Consider the following 21,747-nt stretch of genomic DNA (forward strand, 5'->3'; position numbering starts at 1 on the left):
TGGTGTCAGACTAGCTATTGACTGAAATTTAGTGCAGAAAAGAGGCGAAGGAGGATATTGGAGGTCCAAAGGCCTGAACAAAAGCTGACTGAAATCACTGGACAGGATTTTGCTAACTCTACTGGGTTGGATCAGACCCAAAATCGGTAAAAGAATGAAAGAAAGGAGAACATGAACAGTAAAACAGAAAGGAAACACAGCAGAAAGACAGAGGAATAATATTGGAACAGGAGAATAGCAAGGCATCAAGGAAAAAAGAATGGAAATTTGACAATTGAAGTGGGACTAGCAGAAAAAAAATAATGAGAACATGGAGAGGTAGATATCAAGATCCAGAAGAGATATCACATGCACAGGAAGGTAAGGAGAAAATTGGATATTCATTAGAGAAATTCAGCAAATTAATCTAAGAATACATTCTTAACACAATTAGTGTTTGGTGCTAAAAGAAAATTTATTATGCAAGCTCATAGAAAATTTACTATGCAAGGGAAGTATAACGTCTAAAGATTTTGATGTTGAGTTTTGCGATGCAGTACAATCTACTTCCAAAGCTCTCTTGTACAGCTGAGTGCAGAACATGCTGTAAATGTTTGGCAATGGGAAAGAGGGAAATGGAAAGCTCAGGCAGTTGGCAAAGATACTAAAAGCCTTTCACTGTTAGGTCACCGATCTAGTCTAGGTCAATAATGACTATAAGCCGTTTGCCACCTAACAGCTGGTTTAGTGTTTTATGTGAAAAGAGATGGTGGATTTGGTCCAGCTTCCAGTAGACATATGCCTGTATTAAAAAAAAAACCACAACCAGAAATGGCACTAATTGATTTTTTGTCAGCAGTTCTAGTAGAGGCCACATAGTGGATAGAAATAGGCATTGTGCTGTTGCAAAAGGTTTCTTCAAGTCAGTGGAAAGAGAATTTCATTTTCCAGTAATCAAGCAATCTAATGGGCTTGATTACTTTTTATTGTGTATCTGTACAATTATCCAGGAAAAAGCCAAATGAAAATAATTGTATGAAAGGATTGGAACAAGTAATTCTTGGTGGTTTTGCTCTTTCCAAGGACACAGCAATGCTGTCAGATTTCATAAGACATACAAACTAATGTAAAAATGTCACATTTAGACTATTTCATTATGGCTGTGAATCTATAACCTCTCCTTCCACTGAGCAGCATTTTTATGATTACTCAGTGAAAGCAATGAGGTTGCTAACATGAGGAATGTGAATTTCTGGGTATAAAAGTTGTAGCATGAATCCCCCTGACTCTTACTTATTCAGTAATATAGTATGGCCAATATCTTTTAAAATATGGGTGGCCCCAATTCATATTAAGGTAGATAAATAAATATCTTGCTCTTTAGAGCAGGGGTGGGCAGAATATGGCCTGCCAACTGTTTGTACTTAGCCTGAATGTGGGTAGATACAAAATCATGGGATCAGACCTGCAGAGAGCTAGTGGCCCCAGATGCTGCAGTGTGCTAGGTAGGTGGGCATGTCTCAACCCCATCCACAGCTTAGTTCAGCTCCTGCCCTGCATGCTGGAAGCAGCACCTGGCAGGCACCAGCCACAACTATGGACTCTGGTTCCTGCTAGGGATTGGGGTAACTGCCTGGGACTCCAGCTGGCACTCTGATGCATCAGTGTTATCTGTGGACCTAGACAGACACCCGGATCCCCAGTGGGAATCTGCCAGCAACATCCAGAGCTTATGTCAGCACCCACCTGGTGCTGCTTCCAGTGCACAGGGTGGGAACTGGTGTAAGTTGCAGATGGGGCCAGGGCATTGTGGATTGGGGTATGCTGTAGGTACGGGAGTGTTAAGGTAGGGAGAGAAAGAGAGACAGAGAGAGAGCTATGGCCTTACTAATCCTCTGCTCACAATGGGTGGTGGTGGCAGCAGCCAGGCAGAAGCTGCTGCTGGGTGCTGAGAAAAAGTGGGACCTGGCATTCGGCATGGCCACCTCCCCTGCACTTATCCTGGGGTCCTTCTCAGGGTGGATGCCTGGAGCACATGCTGGGGTTGCTGTGGCTCCCTTCTGCTGCTGTCGCCACCAGCATCACCTCCGGGCCACCCCAGGCCCCTGTGCCTGGCAGGGTGGCAGCAGTGGCGGTAGTGGGGAGGCACTGCAGGGCAGCCCCAGCATGGGCTGTGTGTGGCTACAATGAGAAAGGCCCTGGCAGTAGTGAGGGGGAGGCAGCCACGGCCGCCTCGAGGTCTCACTTTTTCTTGGCATCCAGCAGCAGCTTCTGCCTGGCTGCCACAGCCTCCATATATGGGCCACCAACCATGTGTGTTGTATTAGTTCCATTCAAATATCATGATTCAAAATCTCCTTCCAATCATTCTGTTGAAGTTCTCTACCTACATAACCCAGACATTTTATGGCAACGCAACAGAAAGAAAATCTAAAAAATCTTTGATTCAATGAGGTTTGGGAAGATGCACCCTATGTTTCAGCAAAGACACTAGTTCCAGTAGTGATATCCCTAGAAGAAATCACTGACATGAACATATCCAGGTCTCAGGATAAAACATCCCAAAAACCTTATGGAAGAAAAATTTCTTTATTTCTTCTTTTATTTCTACATTGTGAGCCTAATTTTCCTGTTATGGTCCTCTCTATAAATTACGAGTGACAGCAGTAAAATTATGTGATCATTTGGGCAAATGAAAGGAGACTCTGGACTTGTATTCCCACTAGCCTGTCAAAGCTTGATTTTGAGGCAATTTTATTGGTCTGGATCATTCACTCCTTAAGTTCTAGCTTTTTTGCAGCCTTCCATTTTTTTCTCCTTTCAGTTACTTTTCAAAGGATTAAGGCCAAATCTTGCAGGTGCTAATCACCCTCTTCCCCAATTCTTGTAGATTTACAAATATACACAAAAAGAAATGAGGATGCTCATTATTTCACAGAATTAGGACTTCAGAGCAAAAGATAGTTATCCTCCCTTTCTTCTCTTTGTACTGGTGCTCAAAGTTATCCAGCTACCTTGATTACATTACTGTTCCCATCCTTATTATTCTCTTTTCTCATCCTACTTTTATTTTCCCTTGCTCATTTAACACACTTACATTTTTCCTTTCTAAAACAAATAAATTGGTCCAAACATTCACAAGCTTCCAGTATTAAAGTAACTGAAGACCAGTGTTAGTTTGTAAAGTAGTATTCACAGGCTCCAATGGATTCTGCCTTCAGATTTGAAATGTTGTGGTATATATTAAAGCTCTGACCTATAATTCTGCTAATTAGTCTTTCAAAAAAACTGATATATGAGCCTTTCATATGAGACCTTGAAAACTGTACTATGGTCTATGTGCTTTGCATACTTCTATTTTTCACAAGAGTATGATTTTTTCTTCTTGGTATCTTTGGCTTTATTCTCCCTCCCTCCCTTCTCCCCTGTATGAGGTTGTCAGCCTCCCTCCCTTCTCCCCCATATGAATTCTATCTAGGAGGGCTGGAGGTAATAGTTTGTTAAAACAGTTTAGAAAGAAAGGTGATACCTAAATTTATGATATTTTTACCCAAGACCATCTTCAAGTACTCTATCTAGAACTGTCATTCTCACGATAATTTATATTTGTCAACAGAAAATTTTATGCTCAGGTGACTGGACCCACATATCTAAAAAAGATACGACTCAGTCTTACTTTTAAATGCTTTATGCAAAAAGGTGATCCTAATAAGAAAGGTAAAATGAAGTTTCCCTATAATTATTTTTGAAACAGGATTACTCTCAGTCATCCAGATTCTTTTTTCTTGGGTGTTTTTTTTTTGCACGTATGTGTTTCAGATATTGACATAGATCTTTCAATAATGCTGTTTCATCTACAGAATTTCTTTTCTCTAGCTCTAGTGATCTATAAGTGAAAATGTAAGGTAGACATTTTTTTTAATACACGACTTTCTCTCTGATATTTTTCTTTCTGATATTGGTTTTCATAAAAAACTTGAGGTGAGCATCGAGGACTTTCACCACAAAAATATTCCATTGCATCACATATAGCTTAATTATGTTTCAGGAAAGGATTAAACCTTTAGAGAAAAATGTTTCTTTGGACCAAAATCCATATGTTGTTCCTTAGGGCCAGAACCACTTCAGAAGAAAAGTTCTTCCCCCTCACCCCCACCCCACACACATACTTCTTTATCCCAGTATAGAAGCTATGAGTGCAGCCTGAGAACCCTGTTTTAGAAGGAAAGATTCTGCCCACAACTTAAGATACATATGTAAGTATTGAAAGTGCCTGGGTAAGAAACTTTTCAGCAGTAAAATGTGGATGCTAGTGAAGGATGGGAGAAGAGTGGTTGAGAGACAGAGCAGATTAGCAAGAAGTTGTAAGGGAGGAATGGAAACCTAGGAGTGAAAGGATTATAGGGCTGTTTCATAGTTCTGCGAGAAGTCAGCTTGATAAGAACAAAAGGAGCTACTTTCTGAAATACAAAACAACTTCCTGCTGCATCTATGATTCCTTGGAGGCGTCCAATCCAAATAGTGACTCATCCTGATCTGGCTTAATTTGTAAGCCATGATAACATTGCAACATAATAATAGTATCTGCAGTTATGTCAAATGAAATAAAACACATTGTTCCATGTACTTATCAAATGCACTTGCTACATTCTGGCTTCATGTACAAGATGATTACTAGCTGCAGCCAAAAAAAATAAATCCTCCCCCATCGTTGTATAGTACTCTCAATTATATGGAACTTCTGGTACTGGCCATTTTTGGAAGCAAAATAATAGACTGGATGGACCAGTGGCCTATACTTAAATGGCAAGTCTTGTGGTCTCATATTCTGTAGGATAGTATTTTAAAGGAAATACAAAAAATGCGATTCTTGTTTAGAATTCTTGTCTTTCCCATTTTGTGGTAATCTTTTGTGGCAAGCAATCTATGAGCAGTTTTTTTAATGATAAAAGGTTGCTTCTATGCTCATTCCAATAAATTAGCTAAGAGATTTTGTTCCTCAGAAACTTTCCAGTAAAGTGGAGTATCAATGATATAATCCAACCCCCACTGTTTCTTAGGTAGTGGATAAAGCAGCTGTCACCTGCTGAGGGTGTATGCTGCTCACTGAATGTGTTTGAAAAATCTTGAAAAACCTATCAGGCAAATTTGCCAATATATAGTCATAACTTTTGTAATGGTTCATGAAATGCATATTGACACATGATGAAGCTATACACTCCTTCTTTCTTTTGCCCTTGTGATAAAGTATTTAGCAGAACTGCTGGAATCTGACATGGCCACACCATAAGCACTTCTGCTATGGCCTCAAACTTGCAATTTCTGGGCTACTTAACCATGAGCCTTAGTGTCCATGCCATCCCAGCCCCCATGGCTGTATATGAACACTTGTTAATAAAGTAGAGAACAAATATAAACTGTCTAGGACTCATATAATCTGCCTAAAATGGAGCTTGATTTCTCTCAGCTTAAAGAGAGACTCTTAGGAAGTTAGTGCAAATGTTTTCTCTGCCTCTGTACATGCTTCTTTTCTACCACCATTGAAAACAGTGGCCCTATTCCTATTGACATTAATAAGGACAAGATCAGACCACATATAAGAAGCAAAATGCTCAACAAAAATGATATACCCTTAGCTATCATTATATTTATTTCCAACTTATTCTATTTATACATAATATATTTCTTTGATTAAAAATTCATTAAAGTTAAATGAAAACTTCCCCTGACTTGAGCGAGTCAGGCCTTACATCAATTTATTCCAGTACAGTGCCTCTCAACAGGATTGCCATGGCACCCTGGGGTGCTGTGAGCTCCATTTGAGGGTACTGTGGCATGTGAGAACATAAGCACTTGCTCTTCCCTGCTCAACCCTAGGCAAGGAGGTAAGTGCAGGCTCATCTGAGTAAGACCCTGCGTGAAGACCTAAGTGCTCACTTCTGCCTCCTCCCCACATCCTCTGTGTGAGGAGCTAAGAACAGGTTTATCTGTGCCAGCTCCAGTGAAAGGAGGTAAGCTTATGATTCCCTACTCCACTGCTCTGGGGAGAGCCAAGAGCTCATTCCTCCCACACCCCTCCCCTCTGCCAGGAGTTAAGTGCTGCAATAAAGAAATTAGTTATTGAATTGGGGTGCCACTCAATTCATAGGAGTTATGGAGCCTAAAAGGTTAAGCATCTGGTCTAGTACATTAGTCATGTTCTTTTAAAGCATTTTTGATTGTTCAAAAACATGAAAGAGTTGAATCCTACTGTATTCAGTGCATTAGCTCTGGTTTTTAGAATAAGGAATGTTATTGGAATTCTCCTGTGACTGAGTCTTGTACATGGGTTAGTCACTTTAAGCTATTAATAGGTTTTTATTTAATGATTGCTCATTTGTTCCTGGTTCTATGTTTCTTACCCATTTGCTCTTAATGGGAAAGGCACAGTGCCTATTGCTTGCTGTATCATAATTGTTGAGCTGATTATTGTGATTTAGGCATTAATATGTATATTACAGGGTGCATCTATGCAAGACATTTACTGCCGAGTTGCCTAATTAGCTCCACAGTAAGGTCTCAGAATCTACATGGATACAGTAAACTAATAAACACCGCCATAGGTTAGTACTTGTAAACATGGTACTATCTTGTGGTGGTGTAATTTAGTGTGCTGCAATGCATGTGTAGACATTGACCCGGCTGGCTGGGGCATAAGGTGCTTCAGTGTTGGGGGCTGCCTTCTGGCTAGTTCTGCACTACCACTCTTGTGCCCCAGACAGCCTCTTGACAGCACATTGAGCTGGGTTAGAGCAGCCCTAGGCTGGCAGGCTGATCTTTGGGGCCATCTACCAGCCAGAGCTGTTCTGCCCTGGATAGGTGACTGTGCTCTGATCTTAAGAAAGGCAGTAAAGTCCATAGGACATGTAGGTACTCAGTTTCTTCAAAAAGCAGGCCACTTAATCCTTGCTAGGCAGCTAAATAAATGGAATTTGACTGGTCAGAACTCTTGAAATTCAGAACTTGGATGACTAAAATGTGAGAACAGCAGAAAAGTGTTATCATTTCCCATTTGTAGTTGCATACTGCTATCTGGCTGCAACACATCTGCCTTTTAGCTTGGATTAAAACAAGACAGAACTGGAAATAAATATCAATTGCACAGGAAATAAAATGAACCAAATAATTCAAAATACAATTTTTGGCTTTTAGATTTAAATGGAATAGGGAGCTAATGTAATCAGCCATTTTCTTTGAGCTTCAGTGATGATTACCAGAAAGAGGTTGACTGCCATATGCAATAAATTATTGTAATGCCTGCCATGCCATACTTTCCAATCTAATTTATCAATGTTCATACTTTATTTATTATATAAATTGGTTGTCAGCCATCCAAGCTGCAAATGAAATATTATCTGATTCAGGATGAAAAGAGAGTCTGTTCCATGGAGATGCAGCATTATCCTATATCTACTAACATCTACAAAGAGACTGCCTGTCACAGGATAGTTCTGATGAGTGAAGATCATAGATGTGCCAAGAGAGGTCAGTGGTCTTGGGCCTTTAGATAATGGTGTTCTTGTTGCCAATGAAAAGTGACTTGCAGAATGTTCTGTAGGTAAAAAAATGGCCTCTCATAGTTTTTATGATCTCTATTGCCCCCACAGATAAAGCAAGGGTGTGCCAATATTTAAACAGCATGCACAATATAACAGACAGCCTGGGTCTCTCTGTCACTTCAAGGAATAAGGAGCCTAGGTAGAGCCCTGAATGGGAGACAGGGCACAGCTGCAACTGGGTTGCCAGGGAGCCTAGCTAATGAGCCTAATTAGAGACCAACCCTGTGGAGTCACCTGACTGGACAGGGCCTGAGAGAGATATAAGTCAGGTCCAGAGGCAAGGCAGGTAGTCTGTCCCTGGAGGCTGCAATGGAAGGAACTCCAGAGTAGGAAGGGCCAGGAGACCTCCTACCTGGTATCAGCATGATCTTGGTGAAGGCAAACAGAATGCTGCTGCCATGCAGAGGAAAATGACCAAGGATAAGAGGAAGCCTCATACAGATACATAGCCAGAGAGGCATATTTCTTTGTGATAGTCTATATTGGTAGTTTTTGGAAGGGACTGAGGGGTGGTTTGGAGGTCCCATTAGTACCAGGGGGCACGTGACTGCTTTGGGCACTGCCAGGGTTCAGGCCTAAGGTACAGACTGGGCCCAGAGCCCCGAGTGAAAGAGAACTGAGGACTAAGCTTAGAGTAGGGCAGACTTTAAGGCCAGACAGCCCAGAGCAAGGCTGAATCTGAGCCCAGAGCATGGCAGAACTTGGGATCGGCAGGCCCAGAGCAGGGCTGAGATATGGCCAGGGGCCCAGAACTAAAGTAATTCAGACAAGAGCTGGTTCTTAGAAGCCAGGCCCAGTACCATGGCCCTGGGCTAGAAGGCCCAGCCAGAGGAAAGGGGAAGAAGCAGAGATGGCTGAGGCCCCAACAAGGGAGTGATTGGACAGTACATCTGTGAGCCATGGGCATAGTGCAAAGGGGTGGGTGGAGCCATGTAATTAGCGCTTAAGGCAATGACCATGGGCACCTGCTCATAAGAATAAGAGTAGGTTTGGGAAGCCCTGGGTTAGCCTCCCTTCCCTTAAAAGTTAATAACATCAAGATGTGGTGGGTGAGTGAAGGGGAGAGTGCCCAAAGGGAGCCAGGTTGGTGAGGGTTCATTGGTTACTAGGGGATGTCGCGACCACCTGAGATGAGCACTTCTTACATGATTATAACTTCAGAGGGAATTATCAGCAAGGAGGTGGATGGCTTTCAAGGTATGACTATCAGAATAAATGACAACCCCAATCAGAAGTGTTTGGAAAACCTGTAAGAAATGGGGATCGTGTTATAGTTTTAAAAGATCTTTTAAGACTTTAGTATGCTATTGTTATGAAAGGGGGGAAAAAATGAAGCAATAATTTAGCATTTCTTGGTATTTTTATAAAGATAGACCAAAGAAATAAAAATAAGCTTGAACATTTCTATTCAGTGTTTGAAACAAATAATTTAGGGATTCTGCTGCATCCTTGTTTGTTTAGGCCATGGAAGTGAAAAGATATATCTCACCATTACCTTCCAGCTTTAGAAAGGCTATTGCTGTTCTTCAGCAATGAGAACTGATACTATAGCCACTGGGCCCTCAGGGTTTTGAGCCTAGCCACATTATCACATAAAGACAGCTGTCACACTTATTTGATGTGGAGTATTAAACATCCCCCTGGCAAAGCATGAAGCCCTGACTCCATTGTGATATTCTGGAAATGGTGAGGCTGTGTCCTCAGTAGGAACAGAACTGTGCTCTGAAGTTAGGTAACTGGAGGTAAAGTCCTACTGAATGATACAAAATGCTTTGTCTTTCCTGGGATATTACCTTGAGGAAGTGACTCAATTTAGCTAATTCAAATCAAGAACAAACCTAAATCCCAGTGACAACAAGGTAAAATGTTCATCTTTGGTGCAAGTCATAAAACATGGAATGCTGCTGATGGTACTAAAGCTACAATTAGCCTTTTCCCATACTCCTGAAACTAGGGGTGTGCCTCATGCTGGACATTGTCTTTGGGGGAAAAAAAACTTCCTTATGTGCTGGCTACCTACACCAATTTTGAATCTGGATTTTGATCTTCTGCAACTCAGGGAAGTATGGGTTGCCTCCTGCTCTGAATAGATGACAGAATATGCTGAGAAATCTAAAGATTAACTGGAAAGAAGGTGTTTGAATGCCCTTGTGTACCATGCTATTGATCCCAAGAATGGAAGAAGTGCCTGGGCTGAGTGGAGTTGTATGAATCTTTCATTATGGTCTCAGGCTTTGTACCAAATTAGAAATTCATTCGCAATTTTTTAAAAGCTTGCTAAGATTCCCAACATTCAGCTGAACTTGAGATTATATAGCGATTCACTTATACTTAAGTGAAGAACTTGCATTTCAACTCTGGGGTTTTTCTTTCCCCTAGATCAGCAGTTCCTAAACTCTGACAGAGAGTGCACACCACAATTTAAAATGATACAACCTTAAGTACCACCAGCAGTTTTTTGTCATATAAAATAATTGTAATAAATTTGTTAACACGTACCACTGACAGGTTGTCTCCATACCTCTAGTGGTATGCATACCACAGGTTGGGAACCACTGTCCTAGATTTTCTTTCTTTATGCCTGAAATGGAAAACAAACTTCCTGGGACATGCAACAGCTCATGTTAATCAAAACTAAAGGCAAACCTAGAAGTTTTGGTTCCAGATTTTACAAAATCTGGAAGACTAGTTTCAATACTGATTAATAATTGTGAACCATCATTGGCAGACTTTTCCCTTGGTGGCAGAGGAAGGAGACTCAAGGTGTTTTTATCTAGATTTCACTTTATTCAGTTACCACTGGGTTTCAGATAGCAGGTCCTCTTATCCAGCCTATAGCTAAAAAGTATGGATTAGTTGGATTAACCCATTAGTTGAAATGCCTATTGAATTTTGAACAATTCTGGTTTGTCACTGTCTTGACTGTGAGTAGAAGAGCTAAAAATCAATAGAAAATTCTGGTGTTTTCCCTCTAAAAGACACCATTGCTACTGGCGTTCTCTTTTTCAGGAGATCCTAGAGTAATCCATGGTATCTTTATATTATTTTTTGACATATGAACACACTGTTCTAAAACTTGAGGAATACTCATTTAATATGCCCTATATGGCAAACAAAAATGTTTAATGTTGCCCTGTTTGAACCCGTTCTCCCTTTTATTTAATCTGAAAAGAGATTTCCCCATCAGAATGCATTCATCATTGACTACACATGTGAAAGATATCAATTTTTTCCCACCCAAATTCCTATTATGAAACAATAGTGGATAGCCTAAAACAAAAAAACTCCTTAGAAACATGGAGGTTGTTGACTGTACACTCAGGCCACTTACTCGTCACATTCTAACAATGAGTCTAGAACAGGGGTGGGCAATTACTGAGTTTTGGCAAGCCATCAAGGGCCACGTGACAGGCAGCCAGGGGCAGATAAATATTAATTTTCTAAATTTTTTAGGGGTTCCCGGGCCGGATTGAATGGCCTGGTGGGCCACATCTGGCCCTCGTGCCGCATTTTGCCCACCCCTGGTCTAGAAAGAAAACAACAATAAACTGGTAAAAAGAAGAAGAAGAACAACAAAGAATTAACCTGAGCCTGGAGACTTTGGGATGTAAGAGTGAAAACAGAGTTTTTGTTGATAAGGTACTGGTCTAAGAGCTGGAGACAAGGTATAATTTCTAGCCCTCCAGTAGACTCTTTTGTGATCATGGGAGAATCACTCCCCTGCCTGAGTTTCCCAACTGTGAAATAGGAATAATTATACTTTGTCCTAGTTTTGTTTTCTTTTTCTATTTTGGTTGAAAGCTCTTTGGGACAGGGTGTCTTTCTTTCTGAATATCTATCATCTAGCACATTTCTCTCGGACTGCTATACATTATTGTAGTTTAAAAAATCAGAAATTCTTGACAGAAGAAAAGAACAGTGGAAGTAGACAGGCTAGGAGCTATGAGAAAAACCACCCCCCCAAAATACTGGCAAATGAGCACATTTTTAATGTAGTTCTGGTCCTTCAAATTGCTGACTATGGGTCTATGACCAAAACCAGGTAATCCAGAGGGGCTAAATTCAGGGGAAAAAACAGATTTAAAATGCTCTTCTTTTTTAACTGCTATTTTTTCCACAGTGGCAGCATAATTCATCTTGACATAATTTCACTGTGACCTTGTATCATTGACTATGCAGCCTCATACTGACATCATTTCATTTTGTTTCATCTTGACAGCATAACGTGGCCTCTGCAGAATTGCATTCGCATCACTTTGTTTTGATACTGGAACCTGGCCTCCATAGATTTGTATTGACAATGTCTTGAAACATCTTTGATAAGGTTCTATATTTCCCATTAAAGATAACCATGAAATAACTTATTTTTGGTGACCGAACTAACTTTGAGGTCTCATAATAATTTGGGCTCAGTCCTGTAGCTCTTCCTTTGTCCCCTGCAGTTGTCAGTCACCCAAACAGACATATTTCGTGTTAGTTTTTACAAGAGATCCCCTGCAGAGATCCCAGTTTACCCTGAGTGGGGCGAGGACATAGGGACTTGCATTACCCCAAGCCAGCGAGGCCTGCTGTGATGTGAAGAGACTCTCTCTCTGGGGAGGCCACAGTGTTTTCACTGCCACTCTTCCTCAGGGGCAATGTTTGGCAGAAGCAGCTGTAGTTTCTATCTCTGCTTTATAAGGTTCCTTTCTTTTAAAAGAAGGCCATGGAATAGTGATTAATGATACATTAATAAGTTCCAGAGTAGCTTTCAGGGACTCATCATCCCAGTGGCTGAAAGCAATACAGTAACTCCACCTCAAAGAAAATGCAGTAGTCTTTTTTTTTTTTTTTTTTCTCCAGTGGGAAAGCTAGAAAAAGTACATTGCTCCACTGGCCCCCTGTCAGTTTTCATAGCCACAGTGGAATAATTTTTTTTCCCCATTGAATAACTGACTGTATGTATAGGATGGCTGTAATAAAAAAATGTCTGCCTATTAGCTAATTGAAACATGATATAGCGGGATGGTCTGGTCTTTAAGAAAGGCAGGCAGCCAGCCAAGGGGTTGGAGTCCAACTATGAGGGACTAGGTGACTTTTTAAAGTCCAGGTGGGGGGGAGATCAGACAGTTGAGAGAAGGAGCAATTGGTGGGCCGTGGGAGCAGGGGAATGGACAGTTTATAGGCAAGAAGCAGACTGAAACCCAGAAGAGCTTGCCTCTAGGAAGGGCCTCTCTTACCACCTGGAGAGAGGCTGAAATTGTACTTGTTTGTTTGGAACAAAGGTTATTGTTTCATGTTATGAGGACTGACTGACGTGCTCTCAAGGGAGCAAAGCCAGACAATGAGGCTGTGAACACCCAAGCTTACTTGTGAACTGTGGTTTGGACTGCCTGAAAGTCTCTTAAGGGGGCAAACCCTGCCTGCATGGCTGGAGGCACATGAACCCACTTACACATGGGCTTTATATCACTTCATTTGAAAAGGAGGTTTTGGGCTATATTATACTATTAAGGAACAGCCCTCTAAAGTCTTTTATATTATTCTCTGGAACTCTGAGTGCAAACTCATGTACTGTCTTGGAAATGCAATGAGTGAAGTGCAGTTGCCCCTCTTTTATGCAAAGCAGTCTTCTCTTACTAGTATGTCTTTGCCTCTACCCACCTCCAGGAGGCTAAGCTTAGCAATAACAGTGCATTTATTGTATTGTCCCTTATCTTTAAACCTTGAACACTTGATATCATCTGTCTCTATTCAGTATTTTTAAGCATGAAGAAATTTCATGTCAATATTATTATAAGACCTACTTGGATAACTCTGTTAGCATCTCTAGTTATTAATTACAACTCTAGGCCTCATTGCTTTAATTTTTTGTAATGCACAGCATGAAAAATTCCCAGTATTAGGTGTGTGAAAGAAATTGTTTTCTACTTATAATAGAATATTTTTCTTAGAAATGACCAGAAACTATTGAAAAATCTATGAAAAGACTCCCATTGAAAGTTGCTTATGCTTTGCCATGCCTGGTTATCTGTTTTAATCTGGCTACACAGCAAAAAGCAAAGAAATGGTTATGTGATTTTTCTCAGTTTTGAGGAGGAAAATGAAAATAGCCCTTTACACTAATTACTCTACCAGAAAAAGAGCCCACCTACAAGTAGAGGAGGAGGAGAGAATTGGGGCTGTCATTCATTTGAATAAAATCATTGAGTGTATTTCAAAATGTAATTTCACTATGTGTGGATTTCTAGTATAAACCATGTCATGGCTAAGAATGTGTGTACGTTACAGGGTTGCTACTTCTACAACTATTCTGATGGACTTATGCTGATAAAGTGATTTAGTGGAAATATCACCAATCCCTCACGGTAAAGGATCATTGTCTCCCATGATTGCCTTGTCTGTGTGTACAAAAATGGCTGATAAAGCTGATCTGTGATCAACAGGTTCTACCGCAACTTGGGCACATGTTTCCATGTGGGGTCTGTGGCTCTGGATTCCTGGTTTGGTCCATGACATGCTGTATCTGCTGCTCCCACTTTTCCATCCCCTATTGTCACTGTAATGTTTCAAAGTACTGAGATCCTTGCAGCAGACTGTTCCTCCATTTGGGGCAGTCCTTGGTGATAGTCTCCCACAAGCTGATGTCAATGTTGCTTTTTTTTCAAGCTGGCCTTGAGGACATCCTTGAAGTGCTTTCTTTGCCTTCCTCTTGAGTATACACTTTGACTGAGCTGGGAGAATAAAACTTGCTTCAGGAGTCTGGAGTCAGACATCTGGATGATGTGGCCAGCCCAGTGAAGTTGATGTTGGATGATCATTGCCTTAATGCTAATGGTGTTTGCTTGCAAGAGGATGCTAACTTTGGTGTGTCTGTCTTTCCACTGGATTCAAAGACTCTTCTGCAGACACTGTTGATGGTACTTCAACAATGACTTGAGGTGTTTCCTGTATGTTATCCATATATCCACTCCTTACATTAAGGTAGGGATCATGACTGCTTGATAAACCATGAGCTTGGTTTCTAATCTGATGTTGTAATGTTCAAACACCTGTTTCCTCAGACATCCAAAGGCTGCACTTGCACATTTGAGATGATGTTGGATTTCTTCATTGGTGTCAGCTTTCTGCAACAGATAGCTTCTGTAGCATGGAGTTTCACCATAAATCTGAATTATCAGAGCTGGGGACTGCTCATTAAGAGCTTGTTGATGGAGGACCTTAGTCTTCTCAAGGTTAAGCATCAGTCCCAATTTCTTGTATGCCTCAGTAAAGATATCGACGGTTGCCTGAAGGTTTACTTTTGAGTTAGCACACACTACAGCATCACCAGTGTGCTGGAGCTCAATGGTTGAGGTGGTTTTGGTTTTGGCTTGGAGTTGGCTGAGATTAAACAGTTTAGCATCCATTTGGTAGTTTAGCTCTACTCTGACTGGAAGCTTGTTGGTGGTCAGATGTAGCATCACAGTAAGGAATACCAAGAAGGATGCTGGAGAGATAAAGCAGGCTTGCTTAACTCCAGTCCTAACCTCAAAGGGATCTATGATAGATCTGTTAATGAAAACCACTACTTGCATACCATCATGGAGCAGGCAAAAATGGTGCTAAATTTAGGTGCGCATGTGTACCTCAGAAGGATCCTCCACAGTGATTCTCGGTTGACGGAGTCAAAGGCTTTTATGAGGTCACAGAAGGCCATGTAGAGGGGCTTACATTGTTTCTGGTACTTTTCCTGCAGCTGGTAAGCAGTGAAAATTGTGTCGGTTATGTCTCTTGGTGCCCTAACCCCCCACTGAGATTTTGGGAAAAGCTCTCCAGCAAGTGGAAGATGTTTCGGGAGGATTCTCAGATTTTTTTCCTGTGGTGGACAGCAGGACAATCCCTCTGGAATTTCCAGGTGGACCTGTCTCCTTTCTTGAAGATTGTCATGATCATCACATCCCTAAAGTCATCTGGGATTTCCTCATCATTCCAGATCCTTAAGATGAGAGCATGGAGCTGTGATGTAAGCTCCTCTTCCCTTTGCTTGAAGATTTTGGCAAGGATTCCATCTGCTCCAGATGTCTTATCATTCTTCATCTGTTTGACTTTCCTCTCCTTGTCAAGAGCTGGCGGGATTCAAAGTTCATCTCTCACTGGCTGTTGTGGGATGGAGTGGAGAACACTGTCATCAACAACAGTCTTGACTGAGAAGGTTTTCACAATGCTCCTTCCAACAAGATTTGATGGTTCCCCTTTCCCTGATCAAGTCTCCTGCATCTTTAGGGTTCCTCAGTGCTTGGACAATGGATAGCTTTTTATGACATTAAAGAAACTGTGTATTAGGGCTGTGCAAAATATCGGCAGCTGCTTCATTTCAGAGGTGTTTTGCCACCTGAAGCACCGAATCCAAAATGAAACAGAAGGATCCAAAACATCTCTGAATGAAATGAAACCATCTGAGACTTTTTGGATGTTTTAGAGGCAGAATTGTGGGGAAACAGAACCTCAGAGGGAGGGGGTAGAGAGAGGGGGAAGGACCGCTCTGATATTGAGGTAAATCATCCATACCTGAGGACAGGGAGGCAATCCAGGCTGACTTTGATAGGCTCAGAAAATGGGCGGACGAGAACCTGATGGTGTTTAACACCAAAAAATGCAAGTTTGTCCACCTTGGGAGGAAAAACCTGCAGCATGCTTACAGGCTTGGCAGTGCTATGCTGGCCAGCATAATGGACAAAAGGGACTTGGGGGTCACGATTGACCACAAGATGAACATGAGCCTTCAGTGTGATGCTGCGGCTAGTAAAGAGACCAAAACGCTGGCTTGCATTCATAGATGTTTCTCAAGCAAATCCCAGGACGTCATTCTCCCACTGTACTTGGCCTTGGTGAGGCCACAGCTGGAGTACTGCATCCAGTTTTGGGCTCTACAATTCAAAAAGGATGTGGAGAAGCTTGAGAGAGTCCGGAGAAGAGCCATGCACATGATCAGAGGTCAGGAAAAGAGACCTTACGATGAGAGGCTGAGAGTCACAGGACTCTTCAGCCTGGAAAAGCTCAAGCTCAGGCGCCATCTGATGGCCACCTATAAGTTTATAAGGGGTGTTCACCAGGATCTGGGGGAATGTTTGTTCACCAGAGTGCCCCAAGGGATGACAAGGCCGAATGGTTATAAACTCCTTGAAGACCGTTTCAGGCTGAACATAAGGAAGAACTTCTTTACTGTCTGAGCCCCCAAGGTCTGGACTAGCCTGCCATCAGAGGTGGTTCAAGCACCTACTTTGAATGCCTTCAAGAGAAATTTGGACATTTATCTTGCTCGGATCCTATGACCCCAGCTGACTTCCTGCCCCTGGGGCAGGGGCCTGGACTCGATGATCTTCTGAGGTCCCTTCCAGCCCTAATGTCTATGACATCTGTAGCTGGCCAGTGTCTGCAATCTGTCCCTGAGGTCTCTTCCAATCCCAGTGCTCTGCACTGTGGTAGCCTGCTGTCATCCCATGTGCAGGTCTGGGGGCCCGTGTCCCCCGGAAGGAGTCTGGCACAGCCCTGCAGCCCTCCAAGGGGGTGTGGGCTCCCAGATCTGTGTGCGGGATGACAGAATGCTGCCGGTGTGAACTGGGGCCAGCACCAGTACCCGAGTCTGTTTGGCACAGCCCACGCTGAGCACTGGAAAGAACCCAGTGCTGGCGCTGGCTCTAGCCAGCAGCGGCAGCTGGCTGTCATCCCGTGCACCGATCTATGGGCCCACACCCACTGGGAGGAGTTTGGCACAGCCCCGAAGCCCTCCCAGGGAGCGCGGGCCCCCAGATCTGCGTGTGGGATAACAGCATGCTGCTGCTGTCGGCAAGTGATATGAGTTTTGTTTTAAACAGTTTGAGGTGTAGTTTTACAGAAACCCCTGCATGTATCTCCTTGATACTTGGCAGACTTCATGCCCTTACAAGGGGCTACCAGTCCCGCAATTTTCATCTGAACTAGGCAAGAAATGACAAAGTTATAGGCATTTTAGTGATTCCCCATTATAGCCTATGGCCAAATCACCGAAACAGCATCAAAACTCTTAAACAGATTTGGCCAAATCAAAATGGCCACACACAAAAAATCACTGTCTTCTGAAAGAGCCAAATCCAAAACTGAAAGAAAACATAGCCATTTCGCACAGCCCTACTGCACATATTGTGCATGTCAGCATGATATTTCACCCTTTGGCTGCCATATGCCAATAGTAGATGACCAGGCTTAGTTGCAATAAGGCATATGGTGGACAAAGGGTTTTTTATGCCCTGATTGCTATCTGAAGCTTATCTGACAAAAGCCTTCTTCTGTTGATATAGCTGCATCCAGATTTGTGTGTATGGTAGGGCTGCTGGCATGAGAATTTTAGCTGGGGTGTATGACATAGATCACACTTCAGAAATGCACAGTCTTCTTCCTATTCCCATTATGGGGGTTCTTATGCACCAAGAGTGGGTAATAGATTCATTCTGAGTCATCATTCAGGTAACTCAGAATTGTTTGTAGGCTGCACTTTGGTCATCCAGTAGGTGAAATATAATTCTACAGATGTGTAAAAACACTGAGAATAAAGCACACAACTCATTATCCTTGTCTCCTCCTCTCATTATACATACCTTTTTCTTGTGCTCCTTATTTAGAACTCAGAATCATGCAGAGAAGCCACATTTTTCCATTGTAAGCTGAAATCATCTGTTGCCTATTCATGATTCATGTTATCCCCACAGATCTATCTCATTGTAAGATATAGTTCTTAAATTAAAAAAAAAAAAATCTCTACAAAAACACTTGAAAATATCTGCTACTTGGACCTGCTCTTTACCTGAAGTTTCACAAATCATTCAGCAACTTTCTAATTCCACAGATTTTAAAATAGTAAATTCTATATGATCTAGTTAATTTGAATAGCAGCAGGCTAAAATAAGAGGAAAATAACACTATATGGAAAATTATTTTCTGGCTGAAAAAAATCCATATGTCTCGGTATCCATGAGACTCCATCAGCAAGCATCTAGTTGCCGACATTTAAAGCTGGAATTGCAAAGAGAAAATAAGAAAATAATTAACTTTACTCACATTGTGTTGGCATCAAGGCACTTACAAGTGTCTTGGAGTAAAAGAACTGTGTTTAATTTCACTATATAAAATAGTCATGGGAACATCATCAAGTTGGCATTGGCCCCCTCTACACGTGATGGGATCTAAGGCAGAAAAGGTTCTTTCAGTAAATGTGATATCTTTTATTAGACCAACTAAATAGTTGGAAACATTGTTCTTTGGAAGCTTTCGGGCACAAACATCCTTCTTCAGGCATCTTCTGTGTGATCTCTTGTGTGGAATAGAAGCCAATATGCAAAATGCAGGTCTGTAAAAATGCAAATGTGTGGCAGTGAAGATCAGAGGGGATAGGAGATGATGGGTGAGAGACATGTGGGTGAGGGGAAGGGGAGAATGTTGACCTGGTGATAGAATGTAGCTGGTAAAGTACAGATGGGTTACATGGAGTTATTGGATGGCAGCCAGGTTATAATGGGCCATACATCCAATGTCTATATTTAGTCCATGATTTTTTGTATCCAGTACATTTTTAAAGTTCGTAGGCTCATCTATGAAAGGTGTTCTGTAAATTCCCTTTAAGGATTAGAACTGAGAGATTGGTAAGAGATAATCTCTCAGTTCTAATCCTTAAAGGGAATTTACAAAACACCTTTCATAGATAAGCCTATGAACTTCACTTAATAAATTATAAGTTTATGTAGTTTCATGTGCACCTGAGCCTGGGAGACTGCAGTAGTCATGATCCCTCAGGCCTCTGGGTTCAGTTTTAGGTTACTGATTGAAGGGGTGGATCCAGGGGAGTGCAGTGGTGCAGTTGCACCCCATTTTGATTCCTGCTCCACCAAACTGTTAAAGCCAACTGCCTGTGAGGGGCAGTGACATTTCTATGAAGGCAATGCTGAAAGAGTCAATTGACTTCATGGCTCATTGTCATCTCCCTGATAATCTCTTCCCATTCCATAACTTTTAATGATACCCTATCCTTTTTAATGGTCTTGATGTTCCTTTATTCAAACTATCCTTTCTTCTGCAATTTTGCTGCCTATAGCCATTCCTGGTAATATCTCCCTTCTACTCCACAGCCCTGCAGGCTGTTTTTAGCTCTAGCTAAAAATGATAATGCATGTGTGATGATATTAAATTGGGTATAGAAAGGACTGGCAATGAGGCACTGACTGGAGACACTGTCAAGATGCTTGAAAAGGCAAGATGTTGTTTTATGAATCTGAAAAAGAGATGAACACTTAACTATAATGACTACAGGACTAATGACACTATCTTTTGATTCCTTTGACTATTTTTCCCTAGGTTTTGGTTTTTTGTTTTTTGTTTTTTGTTTTTTTTACTTTATATATAATCTAGCAAATTGGTACATATTCCAGTAGTTGTATTTGGTTTTGCTTTGACCTTAAATTGACTAATATATAGCAAGTCCCCTAGCATTTTAGTAAAAAAATCTAATGTTTCTTTAACTGCAGAAAAATGTGTTGTTATATAACGATGTGACACACAATCTGCACCCCCTTTTCCTAGATCCATACCTAACTGATAAAATATACACTTGGGTTAAAAGACAGTTGTTATTTAAGTAATAATAAGAACAACGATGAGCAGAATGAATACCCAGGTAAGCAACTGGGGCCCGGGCAGTACTGAGACTAGGGGGCCAGTGCACATATCTTCAGGAGGCCTCAAATGCCTCTACAAAAATGCTCATAGTATGAGGAACAAGCAGGAGGAACTTACCCTCCTTTAAGCTGACACCAAGCCAGACATAATGGGGCTCACAGAAACATGGTGGGACCCAACACATGACTGGGCGGTGAATATCAAGGGCCATAGGCTGTACAGGAGAGGAAGGACAGGGAGGAAAGTTGTGGGTGTGGCACTCTACATCAAGGAGGAATACACATTCTCAACGAGTAGCACAAGGTCAGATGAGGGGCACACTGAAGTGCTCTGGGTTAGAATACAAGAGAGTAGAGGGGAAAGGGACTTAACAGCAGGGGTCTACTACAGGCCACCCAACCAAGGGGAAGAGCTAGACCAGGAATTCTTAAGTCAGCTTACGGAGGTAGTTGGGTCAAAAGACATGGTCATCATGGGTGACCTGAACTTTTCCAGACATCTGCTGGGAAGAGCAGTCAGCCAGATCTGACTGCTCATGTAGGTTCCTACCTGAGATACAGGACTTCCATCTAACTCAGGAGGTGCACAGCCCCACCAGGGGAGACACCTTGTTGGATCTGGTGCTGGCCACAGGTGATGACCTCGTGAGGGGGCTGCGGGTGCTCGACCACCTGGGTGACAGCGATCATTGCCTGCTGGAATTCACCAGCACAAGGTGGCAAAGGCCTGCAGCAAGGCAGCAGCCCTGGACTTCAGGAGGGTGGATTTCAATGAGGTAAGAAGAATAGGGGAAAATTACTGAGGTCACGGAGGGGAGGGGAGTTGGGTGTCCAAGAAGAGTGGTTGTTCCTTAAGGAGATGATCCTCCATGCCCAAAGGGAGGTAATCCCAACAAGGATCAAAGGGGACAAGAGGGCGCAAAAGCCCCCCATGGCTCACCAAAAGCATATGGGAATGTCTCCTAGCTAAAAGGGAGGCGTACACCCAATGGAAGGGAGGGGCCATCACCAGGGAGGACTATACCTTGGTTGCTCGGGGCTGCAAGGGGGTGGTCAGGAAGGCCAAGGTGGAGATGGAACTGGGACTAGCTACCCAGATCAAGGACAACAAGAAGTCCTATTTTAAATACAAAAAGAAGGTACCGGGTAACGTGGGGCCTCTGCAAGACGCACTAGGAAATCTGGGTGTCGCACCAGATGACAAGGCTAACTTATTTAATGATTTCTTTGCCTCCATTTTCCTGAGCAGATACCAGATCAGCCCATCTGCCGGGACCCCCTCAGGCCCCAAGGGAGGTGCACCCAGGCCTAGGGTCAGTAAGGATCTAGTCAGGGAACTTCTGGAGGGACTGGACATATTTAGATCAGCTGGTCCTGATGAGCTCCACCCCAGATAGCTGAGGGAATTAGCAGAGGTCATTGCGTGTCCCCTGGCACGGCTTTACAAGCACTCATGGTGCTCTGGTGTGGTGCCAGAGGAATGGAAAAGGGCAATGTGGTTCCCA

Source organism: Alligator sinensis, unplaced genomic scaffold, assembly GCF_000455745.1.
Source record: "Alligator sinensis unplaced genomic scaffold, ASM45574v1 scaffold165_1, whole genome shotgun sequence".
NCBI classification, from domain to species: Eukaryota; Metazoa; Chordata; order Crocodylia; family Alligatoridae; genus Alligator; species Alligator sinensis.